The 11625-nt window shown below is 44.5% G+C and overlaps 2 pseudogenes; one reads left to right on the top strand and one right to left on the bottom strand.

Annotated features, from left to right (window-relative positions):
- Positions 1–5399, top strand: part of LOC102028538 — a 20321-nt pseudogene extending 14922 nt beyond the window's left edge.
- LOC102028862 lies at positions 4373–5590 on the bottom strand (annotated as a pseudogene).
- Between the last annotated feature and the right edge of the window lie 6035 nt (positions 5591–11625).

The raw sequence follows: 11625 nt of genomic DNA, 5'->3' as shown, positions 1-11625 counted from the left end.
TTGAGACAGGCTCTCATTTTATAATTCTAGCTGGCCTTGAACTCACTGTGTACTCCAAGCTGGGGTCACAGCAATCCTCCAGCCTCAGCCTCCTGAATGCTGGGATTAGAGTATGTGAATTACCAAAATGAAAAAAAAAAAAAAAAAAGAGTATGTGAATTATAACTCCGTATAAAAAATATCTAGGCCAGTTCGTCCTTGCCTTGCTGACCCTTCTTTTCTGAGACAGGATCTTACTAAGTCACTCAGTTGGGGAGTCTGAGCTCAGCTTTTTCCCTTTTACAGGTCAGGCTGTGGCCAGGGTCATGCACAGAAGCAGCTCCTTTGTAAAGAACCGCAGGGAAGCTACTCTGAAATCAGAGAAGAAATGGAGGCCTTTGGGGCGATTGCCAAACACTTCTCTCAGAACCAGTGGGAGAAGCTGAGCGATTCGGACAAAATCACCTGGTTGTGTTTGAAAAGAAACAACACCACCACGTCTAGCGCAGGTCTCAGAGCTGCTCTCCCAACTTGCACAGGCATCCACAGAGAGGATGTGCCCGGCTACGACGATGATTCCGATGACGCCTGCAGCCATGTGCTCAGGATGAACTGCCTCAGGAGACTCAGAAAGGTCTGAAGATGCCCAAGAAGCCAGCAAAGAAAAGCGGTGATCTGAAGGGAGTGGCAGGACCACCTGGTGAAGAACAGGCTTCGGGAACACAGTGCCCCCTGGGAGAAGTGAGCGCCTGTGGGAAGCAGTGTTCTGAGACATCCGGCTTCAGGAAGAGAGGTGAGTGTCGGGAGCCACCGGCTGCGTGATCGGAAGAAGCTCGTGGTGCATGCGGAGATCCCTGACCCCGAGGAAGAAGGCTGAGTCTCCTCAGGGATGTCCGCGACGAGGAGAAGACCTGGTGGCCTTTTGCAATCGGCAATCATGGACACGGCTGTAACTCCTGGCCACCAGCAGGTGAAAAGAAGAGCTCACGCCAGACAAAAGTTAAGCATTGGTCCTACTATGTGCCAAGCATTCTGTTAGCACTGTTCTTCCTTGTGATAAGCACTCTGTTGGACTTTATTTTATTTTATTTTTTTATTGTTTTGTCTTTTTGAGACAGGGTCTCGTTATGCAATTCAGGCTGGCCTGGAGCTCACTTTGTAGCCCAGGTTGGTCTCAAACTCACAAACATCCTCCTGCCTCAGCCTCCCAAGTACTGGGATTACAGGCGTGCGCCACCACACCCAGCTAGTTTATTTTTTAGATTAGCAGACCAGGGATATAGCTTGCCTGCCTAGCAAGCTCAAAGTCCTGAGTTCGATCCCCAGTACCAAAAAAAAAAAAAAAAAAAAGATTAGCATGTTATCGAGCAACACATATATTTCATTCATATTTCTGCGTACTCATGCACTTACCTGAAAGAGCAAATATTATCTGATCTCTGCACTAGTGGTCCCGCACCACAGATGTGAGTACTGAGGCAGTTCTAGGTGCTTAAATCCAGATTTTTCTCTGCACCTACACACCCACATGGGGTGCCACCATGGGCACCTGTCATCTGCTTTGCCCACTAAACTAAGGTACATGGAGAAGTCCTGGCTTTCATTTACCTTGTATTAGTTACCGACAATTAATACACATTTGTAACATTAAAAAAATCTACATCCATGTGTGAAACTTAAAAATCTGGCGTATAAGAATATGCAGTCTGGGGGCAGGGGATTTAGCTTAGAGGCACAGCGCCTGTCTGGCAAGCGCAAGGTCATGAGTTTGATTCCTGGTACCTGGGGGCGGGGGAAAAACAACAACAACAACAACAAAACAAACAAACAAACAAAAAAACCAAAGAATATGCAGTCTGGAGTTAGGTTGTCTAGGCTAAAGGTCAATCATCCAACTTACTGGCTGTGAAATCTTACATATTTCGTCTCTTTAAGTCTTGGGTTTTTGTTTTTTTTTTTTTTTTACCCAAAATGGGAATGATATTACCTATATCATTTTAATGTGAAAGCAAGATGAGTTGGTCTATGTAAAGTTGTTATAACAGTGTAAAACATAGAGGTTTTAACTACTGATACTATTATTATTGTCACCATATGCACTGAACTGTCACCAGTAATATTCATTTCTCTCCGGTGCATATTTCTGTATTTTTGAAGCACGCATGCGTGCGTGTGTGCATGTGGGAGTGCACGTGTGGTGCCGGGGATGGAGTCCAGGGATCTGTGCGTGCTAGGCAAGCACTCTGCCATCGAGCTACGTTTCCAGCCTTGAATATTTTGCAAGAAGCATGTAACACCTTTGTAATAAACAACTGCAGGGAAATTCAAATCAAAACTACATGGAGATTCCATCTCATCCCAGTCAGAATGGTTACCATCAAGAATATAAAAAATCAATAAATGCTGGCAAGGCTCTGTGGGGGGAAGGAACATGTCTGCACTGCCAGTGGGGATGGAAATGAATACAATCACGATGCAAATCCATGGGGGTTTCTCAAAAAACTAAAATCGAGGTTCCACTTGACCCAGCTGTATCACTTGTTAGTATATATCCAAAGCTATTAAAGACAGCATACTTTGGAGACAACACACACCCACACTTTTACTTTTTGGTACCGGAAATCAAACTCAGGACCTTGCACTTGCCAGGCAGGCGCTTATGCCACTGAGCTATATCCCAGGCCCTACACGCCCACATTTATTGCACACAATTCACAACAACCAACAAATGGAATGAGTCTAGGTGTCCTTCAATAGATTTTTTTTTTTTTCCTTTGGTTTTTCTCCGGTACGGGGAACTGAACTCACGACCTTGCACTTGTCAGGCAGGCGCTTTGCCGCTGAGCTAAATCCCCAGCCCCCTTCAATAGATTTTTTAAAGAAAACAGATGAATGGACAGAAAAAAATGTGGAATATATATACACAGTGAAGTATTTTTCTGCCACCAAAAAGAATGAAATTCTGTCCTTTGGAAAAAAACAGATGGATGTGAAGACCAAGCACAGGAAGTCAGACTCAGAGAGACAAATGCTGCATCTTCTCCTTAATATGTGGAATCTGAAGAAGCTGAGAACAGTGAGCCGGACATGGTGGCGCACACCTGTGATCCCAGCACTCAGGAGGCTGAGGCAGGAGGATCACAAGTTAAAGCCATGTTAGGGCAACTAAGCAACTTAACAAGACCCTGTCTCAAATTAAAAAGTTTTTTAAAAAAGCTGAGGATGTAGCTCAGTGCAAAGGCCCTGGGTTCAATCCCCAGCGCTGCAAATCAGTCAGTCAATATTCAAAACATAAAATAACAATGAATGATAATACTTTCACAGTGCTAGGGCTTTGGGCTCTTCGTATTAGGAGGATCTTTGGCTTGACTAAATAGGAATAGTTTCACTGGCTGACTGAACAAAGTCCTTGCCTTCTCCTGATGAAATTGTGTCATCTTTTTAGTAAATACTCCTCTCCCCTGAATATGTATGGGCCTCGTGTGGCAGAACTGGTTGAGTTCCTTGTCAGTCTTGTAGCGCAAGAAGAGCAAATGACCTGAAAAGCAAATGATCAAAGGTCTAACGTTAGCAGAAGCTGGGCTAACTCCTGCAGAGCCCGTCTTTCCCCATCATCTCAGCGCTCTATCTCCTCTCTCTTTGAACAGGACTCTGGGATCAGCAGCTCGAATGACGGCCTATTTATACAGTTTCTGTCTTCCCAGCATTTGTACACCCCACTTTTGGCATCTGCAAATTCACTTTGGGTCCTTTGATGACTCTCCCTCCTTCCTCTCTACGTCTGAGGTTTGGGAAGGTAAGCACTACTCCGGGTCTCTCCAAATGCGCGTGTGACCAGGGCTGGCCAATCAGATCACTCCATCTCCCACCCCGGCCATTGTGATTGGCCCAGGGAGGAGCACGTGACTTCCAGGGCCTGTGAGTTCCTAGTCTGAGCTGTGTGCTCCAACCTTGGAAAAAGATGGCGGCTGTTTTTGGGATTGCTAAACTCGTGGGAAACAACCTAAATATCTGGGGAGGATGAAGAACGCATGGAGAAGGTGCCAAGAGATGAAAAGAGATTTCTTTCTTTTTTTAAAAAGAGAGATTTCTTGAAAACAAAAGTAACCAAACAAAAAACTTCACATTCGCTTTAGCGTTCTCCGAGATTCTTAAGTATGTTGTTTCATCTGTAGGATATAACTATGCCTGAAACTCACAAGTCTTCCTATACTCTTTTTTTAAATTGTAGTTTAATTGAAACATACCGTCCACAGTTCACTAAAAAAGTATCTTAGTGTAACCATCACTTATACATAAAACCAAATATGTTGATGCTCTAGTTCTAAAATCTTTATCTAAAACTAAATTTATCTACAGTTATCTAAGATGATCTAAAACTGTTTATCTAAATCTAAGATACAATCTCAATAGTAATTGCTTCACATTTCCCAGTTTCTTGATCTGTGCATGTGACATGTCAAGATCCATCCCTTTTCCTAGTGAGAACAACTAATACATCACGTAATCCATTTTCTTTTTTTAACCCAAATTGTAGAGTACAATCTGTGCAAACTTGGTTTCTTCTTTTGCAGGATTTTTCCCTTCTGATTCGTCAAGGTCAAGGCACACGGAAGATACACTGTCTTCACGCTGGCAGAGGAGTCCCCATGGGAAACAGTAGAGTGAACTTGCTGGCTACTGATTCCTCCACTCCCTTAACTAAAATATCTCCAGCTGAACACTCTTTCGTAAGAGAATCCCCCACTAGACCATTTTCTTTTCCAGTAAGAATTCCCGCTTCAGTGGCTATGCCGGCAGGAGGGATAGAGTGGGGAAGCTCAACGGCTGGAAACAATCTTTAATCAGCTGCTGAGGCTTTGGGATTCTCGAGGCTCACAGGGGACAGCCTTGTTGATACCATCTGCTATAAATCCACTTTGATCTAAGAGTTCTCGGGTTGCGTCTGTACATTTATTAAATAGTGAAGAACAGAGAAGTTCGAATCCCGCTCCGGATACATTGCAGTCAAGATCTTGACCTTCATATAACGAGTCGAGGAAGCAGTTGGCACGTCCCAAGGTTGACAAAGAATATTTTGCGACTTCAGCACTGCTCCTCAGTTTCATCATGGCTCCGGCATTTCCCCTGACATCATGTTTGAAGGATCGCCGGAACTCTGAAGCTAGGTATGCGCTAAGGCTGCTGGGAAATGTGCGCCTCCGACGTTATTGTCAGTATTTGTTGAAAGAGCCCGATACTTCCCACTGTTAACCTCCATGACACCAAGAGATAAGAACGTTACTGCAAGCTTGGACACCAGAACATTGCTTTTCCCTGTAGGGGAGTCTTGTCCAATTCCGTCAGGAAAAAGAGCTGTGGATGGCTCATGTATTAACCTTAAAACATTAAATACAGCTGCTCCAGCTGCTTCTCCAAGAGCCTTTTTCTGCTCCTTTCCAAAATCATATGGAACGGTAATAACCACATCACTTGCATCTGAGCCCAAGGCAGATTACGCTGTTTCTTTTATTTTACTAGATATCACTCTGGCAACATCTTCTGGGCTGACAAATTTTGTTTCTTCTCCAGTATCTTTTTCATATTGTAATTTCCCTTTTTCTGTCTTTTTGAGACAGGGTCTCGCTATGCAGTTCAGGTTGGCCTTGAACTCAGTTTGTAGCCCAGGCTGGCCTCAAACTTGAAGTGATTCCCCCCGCCTCAGTTTCCTGAGTGCTGGGATTACAGGTGTGCACCACGACGCCCGGCCCTGTTTCTATACTCTTGAACACCAGAACACTGCTTTTTCTTGAAAAGGTTTTTATTTTTTAAAAAAATTTAATCATATTTTTTTAAACACCAAAGACCCAAAAGGGGGCTAGGGATTTAGCTCAGCGGCAAAGCGCCTGCCTGGCAAGCGCAAGGTTGTGAGTTTGATCCCTGGTACCGGAAAAAAACAAAACAAAACCAAAAAACTGCCTAACTCATTGCGTACATCAAGGCTACACAAAAAGACAATAAATAAATAAATAAATAAGTAAATAAATTTGCAGGTAGTTCAAGGTGAGTAATCCTATGCAGTTGTAAGAACACATGGCATAGCCAGGAATGGTGGTGCAAGCCTGTAATCCCAGCACTTTGGAGACTGAGGGGGGGATCTCTGCAAGTTTTAGGCCAGCTATGGCTACTGTGACAAATACTCAGTCTGCTTCAAAGCTTAGGGGCATCTAAGGACACCTGAGGACATGACCCCACTTGTCTAGTGCAGGCGCACAGTGGGATACGGTTATGTAACCATGACTTAGCACGGGTCAACATGCATGCGCTAGTTACGGCACTATGTAAGAATGTAAATATGAGATAACAACCTGTATAAGAATTATACAGCCAGGCATGGTGACGCACGCTTGTAATCTCAGCACTCAGCAGGCTGAGGCAGGAGGATCTTTTCGAGTTTGAGACCAGCCTGGGCTACAAAGTGAGCTCAAGGCCAGCCTGAGCTGCATAGTGACAGAAAAAAAAAAAAATTATACAATAAAGATGCAGTGATTCTTGCGCTCCGCTCTGCTCCATGCTGCCTGCTGCTGATGTCTTGTGTGTGTGCGTTCTCTAATCTTGGGACCTCAGAAAATCTCCCTTTTCCCCCGCTGCAGGCCGACAGCTACAAAGTGAGTTCAAGGCCAGCCTGAACTATATAACGAGACCCTTTTTCAAAAAAAGTGAAACAACAAATTTTTTTTTAAATTATAAATTATTATAGTGCTTTACATTCCTGTAACCATTTTCAGGGTTCATTAAAATGTAGATTGATGAGGTTTTGTTCTGCAAGGCCATGGATGCCAGTGTGTGCCGTGGCGGGGGCTGAGAAGCCCTGGAGGACAGCAGGTCCTAACAGACCATGGGAAGCGTAGTGCATCAGAGGCGGCCACAGCCCAAATCTTATGTATCGATTAGGACTAATCTGAGACTGGAAGAAACTCCACTTTAAAAACTGGTTTAAGCAAAAATGAGGATGTATAGACCTTCATAGCAGAAAGGTCCACAGGACTGACTTAAGATGTGGCTATACACAAGGGTTAAATGTGCCACATCCCTTAGCTCTTTCTCTTCCATGCTGACTTTATACTTGGCCCACATGGTCACAAGATGGCTTCCAGAATCTTTACTGTGTATTCTCCAAGACTCCAGCTGAAAAGAAAGAGGCTCTTTTTGAGTGTCTCTTCAGCAGTCTGCTGGGATTCACCATGATTGGCCTAGCCTTGAATCAGTTAATCACTGTCACCACCAGAAGACAATGTGCTGATTGGTTTAGACCTTTGGAAAGGAGTTGCGAAGGCCCAGTTAGACCATATGCATAGAATGTGGGGATCCGTCCAAGATGGAACTGCTATCGAGAATGGGTGCTAGAAAGGCAACCAGCGAATACCAGTTTCCCTCCAAGCAATCATTTACAAAACTCCCAGGAGAAACCAAGTGAAAAGTGGCCAAGGTGGCACATGCTAAGGCTGAGGCAAGAGAACCACAAGTTCAAGGCTAGCCCTGGGCAACTTAGGAAGACTCTGTCTCAAAATAAAAAATTTTTAAAAGGGTTGGGGATGTAGCTTAGTGGTAGAGCACTTCCTTAGCATGAATTCGGTCCCCCACACTGAAGGAAGAGAAAGCAAGCAAGCAAGCAAGGGAGAGAAAATGCCTGACATGCAGGACCAGTCCAGCTCTAAGAGTAGGAAACTAAAACCCATGATTTCTTTTTTCTTTTTCTTGGGTTTTTTTGTTTGTTTGGTTTTGGTTTTGGTTTTTTGAGACAGGATCTTGCTGTACAGTTCAGACTGTCCCTGAACTAACTATATAGCCCAGGCTGGCCTTGAACTTGTGGCAAACCTCCTGCCTCAGCCTCCCGAGTGCTGGGATTACAGGTGTGCGCCACCAACCCCGGCTAATCCATGGTTTCTTGAGAATCTACATGACATTTTCTTATGACATCATATATTGTAGGAAGTCACTTCTTGTTTTCTTTGAAAGAAGGTCCTGCTATGTCTTCCAGGCTGGCCTTGGTCTCACTTTGTAACCCAGGTTGGCCTCAAACTCAGAGCAATGCTCCTGCCTCAGCCTTCTGAGTGCTGGGATTACAGGCATTTGCCACCACACCCAGCCAGAAAGTCACTTCTGATCAAACTTTTCATTCTCATCAATAAGTAACTTCTCCGGAAAATGAATGTCAAAACCATCCCTTCCTCTATGCTTCCACGGAATGACTGGTCTTGCAGTGTAACTTCCCCATTTCTCTTTTGCCAGATCTTGCTTTTGTCTCCTTCCTTCAGGTGCACTCCGCTTGACCACAGACTCCTCTCTGTGGTGAAGAGAAACTTCTGGCCTTCCGGTCCCACCAATTCCAAATGTATTTAGCATGCAACAGAAAGGGCTGTCCGGACAGTCAGGGGCCACCATGGAGACAAAGGGCAGGTGCACATCCAAGCCTTAACTTGTTACTCACTAACAGCATCACCTGTGTTTTCTTTTGTGGAGTCAGAGACTTACAAGCCTTTTCTGTTAAATTAACAGGAACTTTCCTTTGGACCTACAAAAGGCTGATGGGTAACTCAAAGCAGAACAAAACCAGACTTCACTTTGTGTCTCTCTTCTTTATTACCCAAAGATTTTGGGTCACATCTCAGCCCTGCATAGGGGCATTTAAGGGGTCTCTCTAAAAACTGGATGGACAAGGTCAATGAGCCCTACATTTCTATACCCCTTCAAGACAGAGGACATCAAGATGAGAGGTTTACAGCAACAATCAATTCATCTGTGATCCTGAGCACACAAACTTTCATTCTGACTTGCCCCTCTTGGTTGCAAGGAGGCTGCTGTGCCTCCTGCCTTATGTTCATGGTCCAGTCAGAAAGAAGGGACAAAAGGCAAGGCTTTTTAATGTGGTCTCACGTTTTATTTGGGAAGTGTTAAATTATAAAAATATGATCATGCAATTATGTTGATGTGTCAAAGATTTTACTTCGCTCCATATTTAGTAAGAGAACCCAGTGAGATCTTAAAAGCAGTTAAAGGAGAGTTAAAAAAAAATATATATATATATACACACGTAGGCAATTATACTTACATACGTATATGCATAGGCAACCAATATGCTGAAATGAATTTGCAAAGAGCAGGAAAAACTAGTTGATGTTAACAGAGCCTTAATCAATTGCAGCTCTTTCAGAGGAAAACTGCTTGCATCTCTATGGGGAACAGCCATTTGCATGACTACTGGTATTCTACAAAATTGGAAAATAGTGCAAAGATTGAGAGGTACAGATGGTAATAAAGGAATGCTAGATGGATTGCCCGATATTCTTCTCCTCTTCCTCCTCCTCCTTCTTTTTCCAATATTATTGTTGTGGCCTTCAAAATCTTTCAGGGTTTCCTAGCAGAAGAGGTGCCTTCCTCGGCACCTGTACTTCACCCACCTGAACCTTGACACGTAGCTAGTCTTGTTGCAAGGGTTGCTGGGAAATGTAGTCTCTGTACTTGGACACACATCCTAAGTAAAATAGGCTTTTGTTAGTAAGAGCATCTGCCTCAATGAGGCACCACTTGAGGCGCTTAGAGTACCAGCTTATTTAATCATCTTTAGCAAGAGGATGCTGCAGTGGACAGCTGCTATTTTGATCCCTTATACCACTCCCTCTTCTGCCAAGAGGCCTCCATTTTCTTTTTACATGGACCCTTTCACCACTTTCCAAATCCAGCACCAGCGACAGACCCTTGACTTACGGTGATTGGTGATTGAGGGTTGGACATGAATTCAAGCCAGGCCGATCGGATTCAACTTCTTGAATCAGATTCAAGATCAGACTTTTATTGGAACAAAAACTGTGACTTACAATAGAAAACAGTAATACGTTTGAACCGTACTGAATCAATTTTCTGACAATGCTTGGTGCCCAAGTGGATTCCTGTACTCTCTGTAACAGTCCAGTTTCTCAGAGGGTCTGTCGCTTTCTGGTGACAAACACGGGATGCTCGTTGAGTTACTTAATTAATTCATACAGCATCTCTCCTTTCTGTACCCGAGAGCAGAAAAGCTGTGGGGGATCTGTGCAAATGTGGGTTTAGGTGCCAGCTGTGGGAAGCATAGGACACCCAGAAAACCAAGTCTCCGTTTCACTGTTCAGAGCGAAAGAAAATCTAACGCAGGGAATTGGTCTCAGGAAAGGTGGAAATGTTGAAAAGCTAAAACACGGCTGGTGAGAGACTGGCGACAGCAGGGGGCCATCGCTGAGCCCAGGCTAGAAGCTAGATCCGGGGCGCAGGGGCTGCCAGGGACCCCCAGCAAAACAGAGGAGAACCTGTCACTGCCAGAGATGCCGCTCGAGCGGGTGCGGGTGGCCGGCGGGATGGGGCCGCGCCCAATGACTGAACCGAGAGAGGGGCTGGAACTGAGAAAGCGGGAGCAGCAGCTACAGGGACAGCGCCCCCTTCTGTCCAAAGAACAGAGAGGGGCGAGGATGAGGGGACGCATGCGCCCATCAGGAGGGACCGGTCACCTGCTCCTATTTCAACCCGTCTGAGACGCTATGGGTTGTTCCACGCGTCGTTATCTTATAAACACTAAGAAAGATGCTCCGGACTACACCGACACAGTGTCAAGGCTCCATTGCAACGCATCTTGATATTTAAAAAATGTTGAAATGTCACAAGGGCGGAATGGGAAGATGTCAATCCGTGGGTGCAAAGATGCAGTTGGATAAGAGTAAGAAATTCGGCTGTGCTATTGCGCAGCGGGGTGACTGCAGATAACAAATCTCAAAAGCCAGGAGAAAGTATTGTGGATGTTGCCCCATTTTAAAAAGTCATAAATAAGGAGATAGTGTCTAACCTGATATAAACATTATACAACGTAAACATGTACTGAAATGTCGAATGGCACCTCATGAATATGTATGTGTACAATTTTTATGTGTGTACGTAACTGTCAATTTTTTTTTTTTTGTCTTTTTGAGACAGGGTTTCACTACACAGTTCAGGCTGGCTTTGAACTCACTGTGTAGCCCAGGCCGGCCTCAAACTCACAGTTATCTTCCTGCCTCAGTCTCCCGAGTGCTGGGATTACAGGCTTGTGCCACCATGTCCGGGCTCTATTCATCAATTTTTTAAAAATTTAAATTAAGAAAGTATCATCCAAAAATGTTGAAATGTGAAAAGTGTACATGTTAAATATGTGCTATTTGTCACATGGCCTTAAGCATATGTGACCTCAAGTCATTTCCACTTTTGAGCCTTGATTTTACTCCCTGGACGCTAGGGACAGTACAGTAATACCTGCTTCACAGAGTTTTTGTAAGGATTGAATTGCCTAACATCTCAGGCTGTTAAATTCACTGAAAGTAGAAACCTCTCTTTTTTTTTAATTTGGTTTTTGAGACAGGGTCTCACTATATAGTTCAGGCTGGCCTTGAACTCACTGCATAGCCCAGGCTGAGTTACAGCACTCCTCCTGCACCACCACACCTGGTGAGAACAGTCTTTGTTACTTCTATTGAAACAGTGAACTTGACGGCCATGGTGGTGCACAACTGTAGGTCTGTAATCTCAGCACTCAGGAGGCTGAGGCAGAAGGATCACTGTGAGTTCCAGGCCAGTTTGAACTACCTAGTGAGCCCCTGCCTCAAA

This window comes from Chinchilla lanigera, unplaced genomic scaffold (assembly GCF_000276665.1).
Source record: "Chinchilla lanigera isolate Chin_1 unplaced genomic scaffold, ChiLan1.0 scaffold00081, whole genome shotgun sequence".
Classification (NCBI taxonomy): domain Eukaryota; kingdom Metazoa; phylum Chordata; class Mammalia; order Rodentia; family Chinchillidae; genus Chinchilla; species Chinchilla lanigera.
The sequence above is the reverse complement of the archived record's forward strand: the minus strand, read 5'-3'. Positions and strand labels throughout refer to the sequence as shown.